Source organism: Chlamydotis macqueenii, chromosome 18, assembly GCF_036417535.1.
Source record: "Chlamydotis macqueenii isolate bChlMac1 chromosome 18, bChlMac1.mat, whole genome shotgun sequence".
Classification (NCBI taxonomy): domain Eukaryota; kingdom Metazoa; phylum Chordata; class Aves; order Otidiformes; family Otididae; genus Chlamydotis; species Chlamydotis macqueenii.
This window is the reverse complement of record NC_141573.1, coordinates 762,413-782,264: the sequence shown is the minus strand read 5'-3', so window position 1 is coordinate 782,264 and position 19,852 is coordinate 762,413. Positions and strand designations below refer to the sequence as shown.

Sequence of the window (19,852 nt, the reverse complement as noted above, 5' to 3'; positions counted from 1 at the left end):
CTGAGCTCTGGCTCTGCGCCGAGCGGGAGCAGAGGGCTAATGAGGCGGAAGGGGAATTCCAGCGAGTTTGGGGAGGCTGGGGAACTCCTGTGCCGCTCACGCTCTCTGGGGGCTTTCTGTAGTCTCTCCACAGCGGCGGTGACGGGTTCCTGTCGCGGGGAGGGTGCCTGCTCCTGGCCACGTGCTTGGCGTGCCTGGGTGCCGCGGCAGAGCCTGACAGCCACACCCCAGAGCCTCAGGCACCGGTCCCGGCGTGTCCGTGCGCTCCAGCTCCTGGGGCCGGGGGCAGGCGTGGGGTCAGGGATGCTGGAGCCCACAGACTGGAGATGGGTATCACCATCTTCCTCCGCACCCTCCCCTGGCCAGCCCCTCGGGCTGCCATCGGCGGCGTGCCGGCTCTCCGGCCCCTTCCCAGGGCTGCTACGCTGCTGGGAAGCGGCATCCCCGGCTGGGTGCTGCGCTGCTTCGCCTATTGGGATGCTGCTGGACGGGTGTTTGGGGAATGCTGCTGGCTTCCCTAGGGATTGCTCCGGACCCAGCCCGGGGGCTCCCGGCTCCCTTTCCGCTTCCCTCTTGGTTTTGGCTGGTTGGAAGGCGGGAGAGCGATTCGTGAGCCACAACACTGCGGGTATTTTTTTTTTTTTCTTTCCTGTTCTCCTTGGTTTTTAATGAGCCAACCTTGGGGGACCTTGAGAGCCGCTCCTGCAGCTTTGCTGTGACTTATCTCCCGGCCTCTGCCCCCTATTCCACCGAGGGGATAAATCTCGGCTCCCGGCGCGGAGCCCATCCCGCCGCGCGGTGCGGGCGTCGTAACTCACGGCGGGCGGGGAGGCTGGTGGCGGAGGTCACAGGGTGGACGTCGGCGCTGTGATGGATGGGCTGCCTGGTGGGGAGCGGGGAGAGAAGTCCCGTTACGATGGGGACAGGCTGTGGAATTATCTCCCATTCAGTCTGGGCTGGGGAAAACCAAACCAGACCCTCTGAGAGCGATGTGGGCCTGCGGGCTGCTCTGAGGAACCTCTGGGGGGACACGGGTGGGTCGGAGGTATTTCAGGGTATTTTTTCCCTTTAGAAGAAGCCTTGGCTTTTCCTCGTCTTCATCTGAGGCCAGGGCTTGTGCTCGCCGGGGAGGCGGGGCAGCCTCAGCGTCTGGCATTGGTGTGCGGACTGGGATGTGGTCCTGCTGGGGACCCCTGAGCCAGGGACCCCCTTGCAGCCCAGCCCTGTTCCCTGGGGCCGGACACGCTTCCCCCCGTCCCAGGGCTTTGCCGAGGGCAGGGTCGGGCAGCTGGCCCGCGCCGCAAAGCTGCTCTGCGGCCGTGAGAGAGTTGTGCTGTGAGGGGAGTGGGACAAGCAGCGCGTGTGTCCCTGGCAGCCGCGGCGTTCCGAGGCGCCGAGCTCTGCCGCGTCCTCCTCCGTTATTAGCGGTGGTGCCTACACAGGGACGGCACTGGAGCCTCTCCCTCTCCCTTGCAGGCTGAGCGGCTGCTGCTGTGAGACCCCAGCTCTTCCCGACGGCTCCGAGGGACGGACGCCAGCGTGAGCTCCCGCCTGCGACCACGGCACGAGGCGCCTGCTTTTGGCCCCCGCGTACGTCGCTCCCATTGAGCAGCCCAGGTAAGCGGGGGCGCGGAGATGGATTTTGGTGGAGGGTGCAGCTGCTGCTTCCCGCGGGCCGTGCCTGGGGCTGCCCGTGATTCAGCCCATCGTGTGCTTCGCACCAGCGCTGGGCACAGACCCCGGGCCCGCCCGCGGCGGCACAGGTGCCCGGGGTCCAGGCTCTCGGGGGACACCACGCGAGCGTGGCGCGCGCACGGCCCTGCGTGCCACAGCCCGGCCGAACACACCGACACCCGGCTCTTGGTGCAGACCGTGCTGCAAAAACACGCTGCGGCTGCCCGTGCGGTTCCGTTTGGTCTGGTTTGACCGCGGCCCCTTCAGTCCGTGTTACGAGGATGGAAAGCCCGCCTTGTGCTGACACCAGCCTGCATGGAGAGCTTGCGCCGGCCTGACGAGCGGTTAAACATGGCAAAGGCAGCCCGACTTTCTCCTCCAGCCCTCGGCCGGTTTCCTCCCAGCACTGCAGGTACCCGAAGGCGCGGCGGCTGTCGGAGGGGCTGCGGCAGTTCTGTCACCGCTGTGCTTTTGGCCAGGCCACGCGGCGCCGTCTGCCGCCGCATGCATCTCCCGGTGCGCTGCCCTGCCGGCTGCTGCTCCCGGGGGACCCCAGCGCTGGGACCGCTCTTCCCCCGGCTGGCGTGAGCGGAGCGGGTGTCGGGAGCCGCGCGTGGCCGGCCGGCTCAGCGCACCGCAGTGTCCCGGCACGGGGAGCCGCGCGTCCCTGCCTCGCGGTGCGGCTCGCTGCACGCCAGCTCCTCTGCTTGGCCCCGGCCCCGGTGCCTGCTCAGAAATCATCAAAGAGGGAGCGGGATTTGGAGAATCCTTGTCCCTGGGCTGGGGCAGAGGTCGTCCCGCGCTGGGGATTAGAGACGCCTCGCCTCTGCGAAGAGGCTGTGCAGATGGATTTCCCCAGCTGCATTAATCAGTTTGAAGGCAGCGAAGGCAGCCGAGCTCTGCGGATCACCTTGAAGCTTTTTTTTTTTTGTCTTTTAGAAAACTTTGGGTGGATGTTATTGCTCATGAAAGCAAGGGGCTGATCATGCTGGGAAGGAGCAGGCGTAGTGTGGGCTGGCACTATTATGCAAGCTTCCCACACGCTGCTCTGCCAGCGTGCTCCATTCCAGAACAACAGCACGCGCCCGCTGCCAGCCCCGCGCCCGCCCCCGGGTCTGCCGGAGCACCGCGGTCCCGCTCTGCCCACGGCGCCCTTGCCGCTGGCCCAGCCGCCGCTGCCCGCGCCGCGCAACCCGCCTCGGACGCAGGGCGAGGGGCGTGAGCCCTGCGAGCTCCTCCTTGCAGTGTTATGGGGCACGTACGGGTTTGGGGGCTGGGGCTGCGCCACTTTTTGCGGGGTCTGCGGTCAGGCTGTTACCCGGCAGTGATGCGCGTCGTGCCCGCGTGCAGGGAGCAAGGTGCGGGGCCGGGGGTGATGTGCCTGGTCTGGCCGGGCTGGTGTGGCTCCTGCTGCTGCTCTGCGTGCTTGGGAAGGGGTGGGGTCACCACCGAGCCCCTTCCCCAGCCGTATTTTCTCCTTGCTGCTTTCTCCTCTGCCCGTAAACCCCCTTGTCCCACGAGCTGTCTCCACTGGGGTCTCGCGTCTTGCCGGCCGTGACCCTCCAACAGCGGTGCTGGTCCCAGCTCGCCGGGGTGGTGGGGAGCTGCCCGGAGCACGCGCTGCTGCGGAGCCCCCGCGACGAGGCTCCCCGTCATCCCAGCCCCGCTGGAGCCCCCCGGGAGGAGGGCGCTCCTGGGAGGAAGGCTTGAAGATGAGCAGCGGAGAAACATGTGAGAGGGGAGCCCTGGAGGCGCTTGCGTTCCAGCGAGTGGGAGTGCGAGAGCCGCTCAGACATGAAAGGCTGCATGGCTCTGTCCCCAAAGTCGTGGCGAGGAGGAGGAGGACGGGGGGTGCACGGCTGCACGGGGAGGTCATCCCGGGAACGCCTGGCGCCGGGATCCCCGCTCCCCCCCCTGCTCCAAGCGAGTAAATTAGGTCACACTTGAAAGTCAGTTTCTTGGCTGTGGATTTAATTTAGCTTTTCCAGGCTAGTTATCGTATAATAAATTCCAGGAGATTTATAGAAAACATGCCCAGGGAGGCTTAGCCAGCGTGTAACGAGATTTGTGCCTATTTCCCACTGTCGAGCAGCTCCAGCCAGCGCGGTGCTGCTGGCAGACACGCGGGCAGGGCGGCAGCCCCCAGGAGGGTCATCGCTCCCCGGGGCGCGGGAGGGTCCCGAACGCAGCCATCCTCTGCCCCGGCTCCCCGGCAGCACCAGCCGCTGCCGTACATCGCCTGGGCGTGGGTGCGTTCCCCGCCGTTAAACACTTGTCCTCACGCCTTTGCTTGACCTGAGTGATGTCGAGCAGGAGCCTGTCCTGGCGCTGCTGGCACGCGAGCCACGGGCAGGCGATGCCGCTGGTGCTGTGAGGACTCAGCAGCCCTGGGCTGAGTGCCAGAGCGGAGCGGTGGGGGCTCGGGGGCCACCGGACGCCTTTCTGTGGGGATGTCCCCCCCAGAGAGCCTCGCATCCTCTCTCCCCGTGCTCCCCCGGGGCGCAGGCAGCCGTGATTCGGAGCTGAAATCTGCGGCTCCTCGCTCTCGCCGCTGCTGGAGGCGGGTTTCCACCGAGGAGGGAGAAGCGCCCGGGCTTGCAGTGATTTATGGTGCTTGCGGCAGCCGAGCGGCTGGGAGAGCGCTGGCTCGGCGCAGAGGGCACTGCCGCCGCGCTCCCCGCTCTGCCGCTCGCTGCTAGCGCTGCCCAATTAGTGTCTTATTAGTCACCGCGCGTGTTGAGACATTAGGAACAATTAAGGGTGAGAAGAGTTTCCAGATGTAGCAGCAAGCGCTGGAGCTGGGAGCTGGCTGCTCCGCTATGGGAAGGATCTCCTGGCACGGTGGGGCTCGCTGTGGGGCCGTGGGGACCGGCCCGTGGGTGCTGGGGCCGCCGTGGGGTCCCGGGGCTGCCAAGGTGCAGGCGGCTGGCGAGCGACCCCTCTGTGGTGATGCCTGCCTGTGCCGTCAGCAGAGCTGGGGTAGCGCCACGGGGGTTTGGGGGTGAACGCGGGAAATGGCTACTGGGGTGCTCGCTGCCGGGGGAACGGCCGGGCACTGCTCCTACCCCCGTGGCAGAGGCAGCCGTGCTGCGCCGCGTACGGGACGCACCTCCGAGCACCGCTCAAGCACCTTGGACGCGCTCCCCGATGTTAAGTTTGCGAATGAACTCAAGTCAAATATTTATTTATTGGCTGGGCATGAGTCAGAGTCGCTCTGCGCGGCGCCCAGCCGTCGCTGGCAGCCCCGCGCCATGCTGTGCCTTTCCTGGCGAGAAAACAGGGCTGGGAAGGTGCCTGGCTGCGAGTGGCTACGAAAACGCATCTGGGATGCGGTGTGTGGGGGCCAACTGCCTCGGTACAGACAGCGCCCGCATTGTGACGCCCTGAAGCGCGGGAGAAGTAGTACAAGCAGGGACGAATGTGACTTCATAGCTCGAGTGCGAGTGACTCTGGCTCTCCGTCGATCGTTCCCGGGCACCCTGGCAGATCTCGTCGGCTCCTGGGGGCTCTGGGAGCGGAGGCTCTGCTTCTGGGCGCTGCTTGCCCAGGGCTGTGCCGCCGGTGCGAGGGGCAGGGGTCCAGGGATGCTGTGGTCCCCACCAGTTGCAGCCAGGGCCGAGCGAGTGCCGCGAGATGCTGGTGTGCAGCCGGGGCGGAGGAGAGGAGGGCGGTGGCCTTCGGCGTGCTGGCATCATTTCTCTCCCGCTCTCTGCGGGGCGAGGAGCGGTGCTTGGACAGATGGTGTTTGCGAGTGACCTTGCGGCTCGGAGCGATTCCCTCGGCTGCCGGGCAACGGTGGGAGCCACGGGAAGCGAGCAGCGGTGCTGCAACCTGCTCTCGCCGGTGGGGCTCTGTCAGGGAGCCAGGGCTGGGCAGGGATGCGGGGTGAGCGGGGACGGAGCCAGAGCCCCGCGACCGGGACGCGGTGGCTGCAGGGAAACGAAACGTGCGCCGCAATCCCCGCTCCCCTCGGCCGCGGGAAGAGCGCGGCGCGGCTGGTGAGGCTCTTCTGGCGCTCCCTGACAGCTCCTCTGGCCCGCGCCCCATCGCCTTCGCCTCGGCAGCGAAATCACTGCTCTTGCTCTTGTTTGGGAAGAGCCTGGGCTTTCTCTGGGAGCCGAGGCAGTGGCGCCTGCGGTCAGGGAAGCCCCCGCGCTGCTGCCGTGGCTGGTGCTGTGGGACGGCATTGCGGCTTGCACTGACCCCCGGGAGGAGCAGGGGTCGTGGGGAGGCATGGAGAGGGAGGCCGGGTTGTGCCCGGGAGGGCTGAGCCGCTTGGCGAGGGATCTGGGTGCTGGCAGGGGCGCTGAGCCCAACGGGCAGGGAGGGACGGTGCTGTGCTCCCTCAGCGCTGGGATGCGTCCGCAGCGGCCAGGTGAGTCCCCCGCTCTGCTCTGCCTTGGCCCCAACCCAGCAGCTGGGGTGGGATGTGTCCCCCGTGAGAAACGGGGCTTTCTGTTCCCCGGGAGTGTGACGTGGGGTTCACTGTCCCCCACCATCTCCGATATGGCGGGGGGCCAGGTCTGGTGTCCCCGCTCGACGCACAGCCCCGCAGCCGGCGGAGCAGCAGCGCGCAGAGCCCGGGGCTGGGCCGTTCAGCCGCTGCTCGCCGTGGTCCCCGCTGCGGGAGGTCAGGCTCCACCCCGGCCCGCTGACCCCCAAAATTAGAGGGAACAGCATCTGAAGGTCAGTGTTCCCTGCGACAGTGCTGCGTCGGCCAGCCAGCAGCTGGAGCTGGCTGGGGATGCAGAGGTAGAAGGTTTTGCAAGATGAAGTTTGTCTCCCAGCTGCGCTCCGGGACGGCGATCCTGAGAGAGGAGCCCTCAGCGTGGACAAGCTGGCGCTCCGAGGGTCGCCTTTGCTGCCGAAGCGGAGCCGCTCCGGGGTGGGCCCTAGCACGCTGCTCTGGCACCCGTGCCGCTACCCGCCAGCTGCGCAAGGCTGCAGCACGAGGTGTCCTAAATTGAGGCAGGAACAAGGAGATCTTGGCACCCGCCCGGAGCATCGTTTGCATTCCGGCACAGCTCCGTGCTGCGAGGGAGGCGGGGGCCCGGAGCGCCTCGGGGTGAGCAGCACGGCCGGCTCGCTGACTCCGGCTGTGGGAGCATCCCTTGGGAGCGCCGCGGAGGGAGCTGTGTCTCGGGGATCGCCACGCTCCAGGTTTCTTGATTTTGTGCTTCTCTGCTCAAGTTTGCATCCGAGTTTGCCATCCAAGATTGGTTCCTCTGCTTCAAAATGGGAATTGCTGTCTCTCTTTGGCGGCCGGTGCCCCCAAGGGAAGATGCTCCAGGTGCCGTCCCAGCTCACGGAGCCCGTGGGCTGCCGGGGCTTTGGGCGAGGAGGGGACCGGGCCGTGTGTCCCCGGGGGCTGCCCAGGCGCTGCTGGCGTGGGTTTCTCCAGACCTTTCCCTGCAGCTCCCGTAACCTCTGCCGGTAAGCCGCGGCGGGGCCGTTGCTATGCTTGCTGGGGACGGCGAGCATCTCGCCTGCCTGTAGGATGGACCACAAGCACCAGCCCTGCTGGGCGATTCCCAGCTGGATTGAAGCTGGGATTCGATTCCCAGCTGGTCCGTCGCGGTGTCCCACAGGGCAAGGCGCTGCTGGCCCCTGCCCGGGCTGCGTGGAGCGGGCAGCTCCTGCCTGGCAGCCTGCTCTGCCGCGTGATGGGGACTGTGCCCCTCGGCGTGCCCCGCGCCCACGGCAATGCCGCCCCCGGGGGACAGGGCTGGCTGCGATCGGGGGGCTCTGCCCAGGACGGGGCAGGCTGGGAGGACGGGCCGGGCCCTGCTGCGTCCCCTGCCCCGCACGGCGGGTGCTGCCGGGGAAGGCCGGGCGCTGCGGGCGCTCGGATGTGGCGCATCGCCCGCAGCCGCGGGTGCCGGGCTGCCCTGCAGCATCTGAGCAGCTCCGGTTACTTAACATGCAGCAAGTGTTGTACTCGGAGAAATTTAGACGTAATTTTTTTGTGCTTGCATGTAAATGTGGGTAGGTGCTGTCCTGATTGATGGCAATTAGCATTTTCTAACGGTAACAGATGTTCAGATTGCCAGGAGGCTGGTACCTAACGCCCACGCCGCCATCTGTTCCGCTGGGCACGGCCTGGGGAGCGGCACCAGCGCCGCGGACCTGCGAGTCCGTGGTGGGGTGGATTCAACTGTGTTGTGCAAGGGTTGGGGGTTTTTAATTTTTTTTTTTTACTGGGGGAAAATAATAATAATAATAAAGACGTTTTCAGGTTTATAAATAGTACACTGTTTATTATGGGATGGAGGCTCTCCATCTGATCATCAGGCTGGGTTTCTGCGCAGAGCTGAGGAACAGCACGCGGGGCCAGGGCGCTGGCCCGCGCTTCTCCAGGGCCGCGGTGGGACGGGGCTCCGGGGCGGCAGCAGGTGACCCTGCCGTTCCCTGCCCGCTCCCCGCGGGGCCCATGTTCCCATTGCTGCTGAGGTCTCCCCCAGTCTCCAGCTGGGCTATGGGTCGCACAGGACGAACTCTTTCTATCCCGCCCGTGCCCCGGGGCAGCGCCCAGTCCCCCGCAGCCCCGTCCCGCTGCTCCATCCCAGCGCCTCTCCTGCGGCGGCGTCCGGCCGCGTGGATCGGCCCCAGCGCGGCGTTGTGCTGCTTCCTCCTGGAAATCCCTGCCGGGCGGCCTGGAGACGCGCTGGCTTTTTCCGCAGATGCAGGCGACGGTGACTCACAGTCAGCTCCTAACTGAGTAATGCACCTAGATGCTTCTCTGGGTGCTTTTCCAGGTTAGAGCAGCGATTCTCGCCTGGTCCTTATGTTCGGCGGTTTGAACTTTGCGCTGTTCGGTCCCGAGCTCTGCCGGCCCCCGGGGCTGGCCCCTCTCCCCCTCAATGCCCCCCGCTCGCTGCGGGGGTGCCGGCCAAGCCGCTGGCGTTCCCCCGCCGAAGGAAGACGCCGGCTCGCGCGGGCAGGAGCTGCCTTTGGTAAGGCAATGCTGCCTCGTGCTGTTCTTCACGCGTTTCCACCCTGGTTTCGCTGAGCTGCTCTGCATGCCGGGAGCTCTGGGGTCTCCCCCTGCTCTGGCTCCGTGCTGCTAGTTGTTCAGCGGGTTTTCAGGCAGCACCCAGGTTAGTTTTATCTCTGCTCATCCATGCTGTGTAGCAGCCTCACTTTTTCCTGTATTATCTTTTTATTTGCGTAACTAATGAACCTGTTATTACTTTCCCGCAGCGTCCCGTCCAGCCCCCGCAGTCCTCGTCCAGCCCCCGCAGTCCTCGCCCTGCCCCGTGCGCCTAGCACTCGAGGTTTTCGTGCCGTGGCCGCCTGCCCCCGTTCCTCGCAGGCTCCCTCCCCTCAGCCTGGGCTCTGCCGGCGCAGTTATTTATCCGCTCGGTTCTGCTGGCCTCACAGCTGCAGGCTGCTGCCTCTCGGGTCCCCTCCTCCTCGCTCCTGGAGCTGGCCCTAACGTGCAGATGTGTTTTTGTTTGATTTTGTGTTATTTAGGCTGTCCCGACAGGCAGCCACGCGAGCCGGGGTCGCTTTCTGCAGCCGTTCCCCCCGTTGCGCGTCCGTGGCAGGAGGCTCTGTGCGGCAGCGTGCCCGGAGACGTCGGGCTGCAGAGGGGTGCGGGCGATGCCCGGCATCGCCAGCTGCAAACCGCCAGAGAGGCGTGGAAAGGTCGCTGCTGGAAGCCGCGCTGCCCGTCAGGGGAGAAGCTGCAAGACAAATGGACGCAAAATGCTGAAAAACTCAGAGATGGGATTTGCAAAACCTGAGCTTTTTTCCCTTAAATTGTGCATGACGTCAAGACCATCCCCAGGTGATGTGGCAGCGGGAGCTCTGCTCGCCGGCGTGCGCCGCTGCGGCGCGGGGGCATCCGGGAGGCGACACGGGGCTTTGGGGAGCCAGCGCGTGCTTCCCCGCGGCCAGGCTCGGGGTGCCGGGTGCCGTGGCCGGGAAGAGGTGCCGGTCACCGGCGCAGGGGGAGGATGGCTCCCCCCGGCACTCGCCCGCCTGTTCCCCTGTTCTGGTTTTTGCAATAAGGTAATTTGGGTGATGTTCCGCGGGAGAGGAGACAGCTGCTGCCCCCAGCTACGGGAAGGGGCTGGGAGGCTCTCGAGAGCGCTCGGTTGCATCCCACGCCGTGCTGGGCTGGACGGGTTGCTCCGTCCCACGGTGCGCACTGGGTCCTGCCGGCCGAGGGAGGGGATGGTGGTCTCGCCTGGATCTGGCAGGGCTGGGAGGGAGCATCAGGTGCGCGGGGCCATCCCCGGACACCAACGACTGCCCCACAGCCTCCCTGCGGTGTCACCGTGGAGGAGCCCGGTCCTGCGCTCACCCACGGCCCCCGTGCCCCCCGGCTGCCCCGCGGACGCTGGGCCGCGTAGCGCGCTGCCTGACACGGAGCTGTTCCCGTGACACATGATTAGCTCTTCCCTGGGCATCATTAACACTGCTCTAAAAAGACGCTGGCGTTGCGCCAGCTGTGTCGTAAGCGCCTTCGGAGGAGAGGAAATCAGGTCCTCTCCGTGGTGAACGGGGCCGGGGATGGAAGTTTTCCGATGCGGCCCGGTGTTCGGGGCGGGAACCGGCTCACCCGCGGGAGCGAGCGTTCCCCAGGCCCCGCTGAGGGTTTCCCGGCACGCGGCCATTCTCTGGCCGCACGGCTCGGCTGCGGCAGCAAGAGGGTTGGCGATTAGATGACAAAGGTGAATTATATAGAAAGTGCTTTCCTCCTCTCCGGAGAGCTCCCACGCTTTCTCTGAGGTTCGACTCTGAGGTGTTTCTGTACAGTTTTTTTTCTCTCCCCCCCTCCCAGTTTTCCTTTTAAAAACATGAGCCAGTTGTCCTGAGCACAAAGGGGAATACCGGGAGCCTGCGCGGGATGCTGTGAGCTGCGGAGCCGTGCTGGAATAAATCCCGTCCCTGGCTCTCGGCAGCTCCGGCTCGGGAGGCTTTGTGGGGCTGAGGGGCGGCCGTGCCCTCTGGCTCGGTGCCCGGGGTCTCCTCTGCTCGGCCTGGCCGGGGGCAGCCCTCAGCGCGAGCTGAGCCCCGCGCCTTGCGGAGCCCCGGGCAGGGACGAGCCGTCGCTTTGCCCGCGTGCTCCCGCGTCCCTGCCGACCCGTGGCTAGCGCGCTCTGCCTCCGGTGTCTTTTCCGTGTCCCTGTCCGATGTTCACGGCAGCGGGAGCAGAGCGAGCTGCGCCCGCGGAAAGGTGACCCCCCGTTTTTAAATGACTTCGTAATTTCTGCCGGAGCTGGACCCTGGCCCAGCCGTTCCCCTCGGAGGCAGAGGGGAGGCAGGCTGAGGGTGGTGAGGTGAATCCGGTGATGGATCGACTCAGGGCCAGGCTGAGGGGTTTGTCCGCTGCCGTCGCGAGGAGTTTCTCCAGCTGCGGCAGCACGGCGGGGCTGGGGGTGGCAAGCGGGGTGGGCGCTGCGCCCCAGGACCCCGCAGTTCCCATGGTCACGTCCAGCAGCCCGGGGTTTGGGAATGGCGCAGGAAAGGCTCTGGGGCGGCTGGAGCAGGTGGGGGTGAGGCGCAGGGAACTACAGGCGTTTCTCTCCCCTTTAACTGCTGGGCACAGTGCGTGGTGGGGGACGGGGCGCGGGTGAGGCCAGGCGGCTGTGGGACGAGCGAAGCCTCACCCAGCGCGAGCAAGTTCACCTTGTCAGCCCCGCTGCCGAGCTGGTCAGAGCGCCTGGGAGACACGAGCTGGGGACGCGGTGAGGGGCTAGGAGTGCGGGCGGGCTTCTCCCCTCCTTTCTTTCTGTTGGAAAACAAGTCTGCTTTGCTGTCCTTGTCGTTCTTCCCCTCGCTTGCTTTTCACGTTCTTCTGGGAAAACTTCCCCGAGCGCTCGCATAGGTGTCACCAGCCCGGCGGCGTGTGCTGCTCTAATAAAATGGCTCCCTAGCAGAGGGTTTGATCTATTTTTAAAGCGAGCTCAGCGCTGTCTCCTCCCGCCCTCCCACAGCAGGCTCAACGAAGCCCGAAGGCTCTCGGGAGCGCGGCGGCGGTGCGGGGCGGCTGGCGAGCCCCGGAGCCTTCGCTCCCCGGCCATGCCAGCGGCGGTGGCCATGGCTGCGGTGGCCGGCCCCAACTCCTGCTCTGCGTGGCCAGGAGATGCTCCGCATGACGGGAGCAGAGAGCAGGAGAGGGCTCCCTTCGCTGCTGTGTCGGGGAGAGGAGCTCTCTGCGTGGTTTCTGTCCCTTCAGGCGGTGGATGTGCTGTATAAATTAGCATACGGAAACTTCGCTGCACTTGGAAGTTTGGTATTTTCTCCTCGTTTGATGCCCTGTTATTAAAACTCAATTTTCTACGAGTAACGGCCTTTAAATAGAACTCGTCTTCCAGCGATGACTCACATCAGAGCAGCAGCTCCTCGCGGGAGAAGGCAGGCGCGAGGGCAGGTCTGGCGCTCGCAGCCCTGGGATTCCCCGGCTGCGGTGCTGCGCCGCGCTGGGGAAGCTGCCCCGGCTGTCAGAGATGCCCAGGGGCTCGGCACGGCGATGGGACCCCCGGCGTGGGCTGGGGCGACCCTGGAACCCGCAGAGCTGGCCGGGAGCAGCAGGATGTGACCGTGCTGCCCCATGCCTGCCCACCCGCCTGTGCCGCGGTGCAGCCCGTGGTGGCACCGTGTCCCTGCCTCCCATCCCCGGTGCTCGCGGTGTGACGGGCTGGGGGTGAGGGGGGCTCCTGGAGTGGGACGCGATGGACCGCCAAGCAGGGCGGCTGAGCCGGACCTTGCCCAGTGGAGGCTGGGGGGGCCCGGCGGCAGGACCTGGGGCACGCTAACACACGGCGTTTTCCCTTCCACTGCATCTGCATCTGTGCTCGCCTTCGTAGCCACACTGCCGCTGAGCAGCGGGCGTAGCCGGGTGGGCGCACGTACGGTTTATTCCTGCTGAAGGCAGAGAAACCTCAGCGGGGCCGCGTCTCCCGAGACCCCCGGCGGGCAGGGGGCGGCCAGCGGGCGCTGGAGTTAACTGGGAAGGCTGTGGGTGGAAGGAGTGGGCGGCAGGGTGCTCGGGGGCATCGCTCAGTGCCCGAGCGTGGGCGAGGGGAGCGCGAGGTCGGGCGCTTCGCCAGCCGGCACCGAGCCCTTCGGCAGTGCCGTGCGTGGGGTGCCCGGGGCTGGGGGAGCGACGGGGAGGGCGAGGGGTGTCAGGGACAGAAATAGCGTGGGAATCGGGTCAGGGAGCGAGGAGGCGTTTTAGGTGCTTACTGGGGTGGGGGACTGGTCCGGGGGCAGGGAGGCAGGGTGCACGGGCTGGGGCCGAAGGGCTCCTGCCCAGAGCTGTGTTCCACCAGCGGCTCCGCGCGCGCCCATTTCCCCGGGGAGGAAGAAGAGGGCACAGGCGGATCCTGCAGCACCAGTGGTGGTGGGCTGGGGCGGCTCAGAGTGGTCCTGAGCTCCTGCATAATGAGTTTTCTGCCACCTCCCGCCCCCTTTCCCGGGAAGTCGCTCGCTCCGGTTCAAAGTTTCCTGCCAGGATTATTATTCTTTCTGGCCTGGCATCTGTTACGGTGACAGCAGCCAGGGAAAGGGAAGGTATTGCAACAAATTTCTCATAAAAAGTCGCTAAGTTGATGAAACCATTATGGTGCCTGCATCCTGCACTCAATCATCGTGACACAGCGAGGAGAGGTGCGCGTTGCCGTACGCCGAGCGTTCCTGCCGGGGAGTGGGGCCAGCCCTGCCTTCCCGCGGCGCCTGTCCCACGCCGGCCCGTCCCCTCTGCCCGTCCTGTGTCGGCCCATCTCTCCTCGCTGGTGCGAATGCCGGTGTTTAACGGGGGGGCCCCGCCAGCGGGGTTCGGTCGCCACGGCAGAGCAGGGCACTCAGCTCCGGCAAAGCGACAGCGCCGAGACGGTGTCCGACAGCTCACCCCGCATTGGGCCGTCGGGTGGGGCGAGCTGGGGCTGGGGGAGCTGGGGCGGCCGGGGAAGAGGCGACGGGGCCGCGGGCTGGGTTTCCAGAGCATTACCTGCTTTTATTAAAAATCAATGATGCGCTTGAGCGGTTCCACTTTGTCTCCCTGACAGCGGGGTCTCTGCGCCAGCCGGGACGCGGGGTCTGGCCCTGCTCACGGCTCCTCTTATCACTCACTCCTCGCCGCTGCTCGCCCCCCCGAAAGGCAGCCAGCTCATCTCCAGCCCCATCAGTGCCGGGATTTACAGCCGGTCTCTGCTGATTGCCCGTCTCGCCCTTCTCCTGGTGTTATTCCCGCGATCCATCACACCCAGCTCCTGCTGCGCAGCCCCCGGGACGCCCTCAGGCAGACCCCTGCCTCCCCCCCTGTTCCTGCAGCAGGACCCAGGGCTCTCCGGTCCCTCAGCCGTCCTTCCGAGCAAGCGTGATTTACTTATTTGGCTTTTTGTGTTTCTGGAGCAGCAGGGCTGGTGCGCGCGAGCCGCTGCGTCACAGATACGTGGGCAGGCGGCGGTGCCCGGTGCGGGGTGGGCACGTGGAGGCCGTGGGGCTCCGAGAGGCTGCCGGCGGCTGGGTGCTGCCTCCTGAGAAGCGGAGGGGCTGTGGCCGCCTCGGGCACCCTCGACTGTGCCGTGCATCCGTGCTGCCAGAGCGTGAGGCACCCCCCATGCGCACCCCCAGCTGGCCGGGACATATCTTCGGTATGCAGTGTCAGCTCTAGGACGTGGCATCTGCCTGGCAAAGTTCGGTGAGAATCAGTCTGCAGGCCCCGTCCCGGCAGCCTGTCCCTGTCCCGCCAGGCTCGCCTGGGCGTTAAATTCTGCAGGCGCCTTTTCCCGCGGGGGTGCTGCCCCAGGGACCATAAAGAGCCGAGGGGACTCCAGAAATGGCAGCTTATCTCCAGAGCAGGTCTCAGATTTTTTTTAATGCCTTTTCCACCCCCACAGCCCGCTTCGCGCTTGGCTTGAAGTGGTCGCCCGTGTCAAGTGCTCGCTCCCAGCCTGGGCACGGAGCTGGTGGAGGAGGCGCTGGGATGCGACAGGAAAACCCTTTTTCCTGGAGGCGTTGAGCTGTTCCTCCCTCTGACCTAGATGTCGGGTTAATGCTCCGGCAAGTCCCAAGACTCGCATACGAAGTTGCCCAGGGGAAGATGATATTTCGGGAGCACAGAAGCTTCTCAGCGGTGGTGCAGTGCACGAGCTCTCCCTGGCAGGAGCCCTGCAGAGCCTCCGTATGCCAGCGCCTGCCGCACCAGCCGTGGAGCCGTGCCCCGCTCTCCTCGGGGTGCGCGCGCAGTGCCCGGGCGCAGGAGCGTGCGGCGCTCGGGAACACGATGGCGGCCGGGCAGAGCCTGCGGTGCGGCCGGGGCTGGAACGTGACGGCCAGCGTGCGTGGTGCCCGCTGCTGCGCAGCGTTGCAGCGGTGCCGTTCGTGCTGCCTGCCCGGTGCAGGGCCCCGTCCAGAGTCCCGGTATTCCCAGCATTGTCGCGTGGATCCGCAGCAGAGGCTGTGAGCGGGCTGCCGTGAGGAACGCGGGGCGGGTTGAGGATGCGCGCTTGCCGTGCTGGGTAAATCCGCGTTTGCCCGCTCGCCCATCGCTGTGGTGTCAGGGCCGATCTCCCACGTAGGGCCCTGCAGCCAGCGCCGAACACGGGGAGCACCGCACGCCTTCGCCTCTCTGTTCCCCTTGTCCTGCCTCTGTTCGACTAATTGCTTTAATGAGGGGCACTGTGTTCCCCCAGGCACCCCCAGCCGGAGCCCTGCTCGTGCCCAGGCTCTGAAGGGTCTCAGCACGCACCCGAGTGCCGAGAAGGTCTGCGCGGGGGAGCCGTGGGGGGACAATGACTCTGTCCCCCTGAGGTCATGTTTGGGAGCGCTCTGAGGGGTCGCAGAGCTGCCCCCCGCTCTGTCTCCAGGCACCGGGACAGCTTGAGCTGGGACCTCAGGAGGTTTGGGGGGTCGGGCTGATTCCCTGCAGCGGGATCGGAGGCTTCGGCATCCCCGCTGCAGGACGGCCCCGCGCCCCGTCCTCCTGCGTGCTGTGCCCTTCGTGTGGGTGATACCACAATAAATCACCGCCAACGGCCCGGGGCCCGCGCGGCGTGGGCTGGGGGGTCTGGAGCTGGGGGCCCAGAGGGGCTGGCGGGAGATGGCTCTGCCGGTGTCCGATGGCATCGCGAGCGCTGGGCTAGATTGCACAGGTCAGCTTTGACAGGTCAGTTTGAAAAATGTGGCGATTTCATTCTGGTTTTCTTTCTTATTTATCTTTATTACGCTGCGGCAGCTGCAGGTGGGGAGAGAGGAGCAGGGACTCCACGCAGCGCAGCCTGCTCGCAGCCGTGCCGGCCGTGGGGATCATCCCCAGACGGGTCCCCAGCGCATCCCAGCCCGGGAATGGGCTCAGAGCCCTCGGCTCCCGGGACATCACCTGCTGCCCTCTGTTCCCTGCGGAGCATCCCTGGCAGAGCGGGCAGCTGCCTGACCCAGGCACCCCTCGTTTTCCGCAGCCGGGTCTCTGCCTCGTCAGGCTCATCTGCGGGCGGTTGTAGTAACGAGGGCTCGGGGTGGGGAGCAGGGCTGCTGCCCTATAAGAGCCCCGGGAGGGGCAGGGGTCTGGGGTTTGGCTGCTCTGGAGCTCTGTGAGTGCAGCAGCGTGGAGAGGAGCTGGAGAAGGTTAGTGGGCTCACGGAGGGGGTTGCATGCTTGTTTAAATTGCTCAATAGCTTTTTTATTTTCCCTTCCCTGCTTTGTGCCTCGGTTTGCCTGGCTGTTAAGCAGCAGTGGGGTTTAACGTCTGTCTGCAGAGCGTGGTCGGTGTTTGCTGTGGGGTGTCCTGGTGAGGCCAGAGCCTGTCCCTGCCTCCCCTCCTGCCCCGGGCTCCTTCTGCGTTGCCCCCCTGATAGCTGGGGGCAGGCTGCTCTAGTCTGGGGGTTTGTGATCCCCCCAAGTGCCCCCTCTGTGCCTGCTGGGCTTGGGTGTGTTCCTGGGGTCTGCTGGGGGCTTGTCCCACCATGTCCCCCACCCATCGCTGTTGCAGCCTTTGTGGCACCCGGTGTGACTGGAAAGTTGGTGCTTCCATCCCTCGTTCCCTGCACCTGTGAGTTCCCCGTGGGTGATTTAGAGCCGAAATCCTGTGCTCTGGCACTGGGAGAGGGTTCCCGAGGTGGAATAATCTCAGCCAGCAGCTGAAGTGACAGCAGCCCCATTAACAGCAGCATGTGCCTGAAAACACACACGCAGTGCGAGGGAGGGGGAGCGCGGCAGCCCCCAGGAAGGGGGACGCGATGGTAATTACTCTGCTGCCGTGGGACGCTCTGTGCTAATTTGCAGCGTTAGTGCAGTCGGGCTGCGATTCTCCCTCCTGAGCCCGGGCAGGGCCGTCCCCTGGCGCAGGCAGCGTAATTATCCCCGTTTAACAGAGGGCTCCTGAAATCTGTTTGTCTAGCGGAGTGCGAGCGTAATTGCTGTGGATTAAGTAAGGATGTGGCGGTGGCTGGAGCGGGACCTTGCCTGATGGAGAGCGGGGGAGGCTGTGTCCCTCCGGGCTGCTCCCCAGCGCCCTGTGCCGGCGGGGTGGGAGGCTGGCGCTGGGGGGGTTTCGGGGGCTTCTGTGCATCTCTGCGTCCCCAGCGCAGACCCTTCCTCCTGTGGCTGGTCTGACTGGAGCGGGTGTGCTGATGGGAACCGGGCGGCCTGTGAGTATTCCCTGGGTCCACTGGTTTGTCTCTGCTCTGACCCTCGAGCCGGGGCTGTGCTGGGTTTCTCTCGCTCGCCGAGCACGTTGGCAGGAGCCTGTGCCCGCGCGTAGCGGCTTTGCTGGGCCGTTCCTAAGGCACAGGTCAGTGTGCTGGAGCTTTTCCCTGGGCAGCCTGCCTTCCTTCCGGCTCCTGCCCTCCCCATGGTCGCAGCCCCGTGCCGTGTCCCGCAGTGCGGCCGTGCTGGCGGCCTCGGGGTGCGGGGGGCATCCTGGGGCAGCCGGGGGCTCAAGCCCCATGGAGGCTGGGTGCTGCTCGGTGGGCATCGGTGTGGGTGGCACTGGGAGGGCTGGTGGAAAACCAGGTGCCCTGCAAGGTTTGGGTGCTGTACAGGTGACCTGCGCTGGGTCTCCTCCCTTCTGGGGGCTGAGCCCCCCAGAGAAGCTTCCGGGGTGTTTTGAAGGTGTTTGGAGCTCCGTGAGGGGCCGTTTCCTCCTCCCAGAGTGGCAGAGGACCTGTGACTTGGACCTGCTGAGCCTGGAGGAGATGGCGCTGGGGTGGTAACGGCTTCGTCTGCGCCCTCAGCCCGGGCGCAGGGGCTGGGGGGCTGTCCCGCTGGGAACCCAGCTGGTGGGAGCGGGGAGGCAGGCGGCTGTGTTCCCCCCACCCAGGCACTGGGGCAGGGTAGGGTGCTGAGCATCCCTCTCCTGCGTTAGGGTGACGGTGGGTGTGATCTCCTGATGGCTCTGTTGGAACGCTTCCCGTTGCCGTGAGGAGGGGTGCATGTGTGATGGGAGCACTGGGATGCTGGGACCGCTCTTGGTGTCGGTGCTGGAAGAACACTGGTGGCGTGGGACACGTGCAGAAAAGAGCTGCAGACGTGGCTCACGCTCTGGAAAACCCGCTCTGCTGTGGGATGTGTCGCCTAAGTAGGCTGAACTTTTCATCCAAGAGAAGTGACAGAGGAGGCTTTGCGACGCAGGGCGGTTTGGGCTGTGATCAAGAGGTTTCTGCGGGTACAGAGCGCTCTAATTGAGCAGGGAAAAGGCATCACAAGATGCAGGCACTGGAAGCTCCGGCTAGACAAATGTTGCCTGGAAATGAAGTGCGTATTTTTGTCAGGGAAGGTAATTAACCATTAGAACAGCTTAAGCCTGTGGGGGATTCTCCATCACTTGACATCTCTGGATCAAACCCGGATATCTGTCTGGCAGGGATGTGGGATCTCGAATGAATGCGGGATGAGAGCGCCGCCGTCCCCGGCCCGCGTTCCTGGGCACTGCGCTCGCCGGGTCTAATGGCCCTTCTGGCCCCGAGCTGTGATAAGGGATGGTGTTTGGTGTTGATACCTGGGGCTGGCTTAAAATTTGGGTTACGGCAGGAGAGACTGAGCACTAAAGCACTTGAGAGTAGGAACGGAGAAAGCTTGTTGCTGTAGAAGAGGAACGTTGTTTTCTCTGGGGATTTAGAACCCCAGGATGGTTTGGGTGGGAAGGGAGCATTAAAGCCCACCCAGCCCAACCCCCTGCCAGCAGCAGGGACATCTCCAAACAGATCAGATTGCTCAGAGCCCCAGCCAACCTGGCCTGGAATGTTTCCAGGGATGGGGCATCCACCGCCCCTCTGGGCAGCCTGCCCCAGTGGCTCACCGCCCTCACAGGGAAGAATTCTCCCTTCCATCCCATCTGAACCTGCCCTCTCCTGGTTTAAGGCCGTTCCCCTGTCCTGTCACTGCAGGCCCTCGCTCACAGCCCCCCTCCGCTCTCCCGTAGCCCCTTTGGGTGCTGCAGGGCTGCTCCGCTTTATTTACCAGTGCCATGTCAGGGGGGACTGGGAACTTTCTGAAGCCAGTCGTGTCCCCTCCTGTTCTGAGAGCCCCGGTCACCTTCTGGGGGGATGCCATTCAGTTGGGGTGTCCCTGACACCTCGATGCTGGCTGTTGCTTGTATGGCTCCTCGTCTTGAGCTGGGTCCCTGTGGGCGAGCGGACGATGTCTGTCCCGCAGCCCCTCTGCTTTGGGACGGGCGCGGGGCTCTGACTTCTGCCATCGGCTCGTGCGGAGCCGGCAGCGCCGCGTCCGAGCGGGCAGGACATTTGCTCAGCGTGCGTTGGGAGGGTTCCTGGGGCCATCCATCTGCTCCTCCGTGGCAGCGTGAAATCTGCGCAGAGCCAGCGAACGGATGGCCGCGGGCCGGGGCCAGCCTGCGCGGGAGCCTTCCGCCCGGCCCGCGCGTGCTGGGGGACGTAGGCGTCCGCTGGCGGGCAGGCCTGGGCAGGAGCTGCCCGCGGCGCGGTGCTGCCAGGCCCGCAGCTGGCACCCAGCGTGGCACCGGTGCCTGACTGCCTTCCTGATGGAGGAGCATCCTCTCCCGCTGGCCGGGGCCGCAAATAGCCGCTGAGTCAGGCTCTGGAATGGGACCATCTTCCCAGGTCCCATTTTTTTTTCCAAATAATTTTAAATCTTTCTGCTGCACAGAGACCAACTCCTGTACCGGGGGTTGCCATGGGTGTTCAGGGGGATTTCTGTCACTTCTTGGTGGACAGGAACCCGCCGTGCCCCGTCCCCGTGGGGCAGCGTG

General features: G+C 65.5%; 1 protein-coding gene across 6 annotated transcripts in view; it reads left to right on the top strand.

Moving 5' to 3' along the window:
* The window catches only part of RBFOX3 (RNA binding fox-1 homolog 3), a 140,975-nt gene that overhangs the window by 59,985 nt on the left and 61,138 nt on the right, over positions 1–19,852 (top strand). For all 6 annotated transcript variants that reach the window (XM_086762725.1, XM_086762722.1, XM_086762727.1 and 3 more), the window contains exon 2: positions 1,477–1,617. The gene's annotated coding sequence lies outside the window, so the exon portion shown is untranslated. The remainder of the gene's footprint in view (positions 1–1,476; positions 1,618–19,852) is intronic.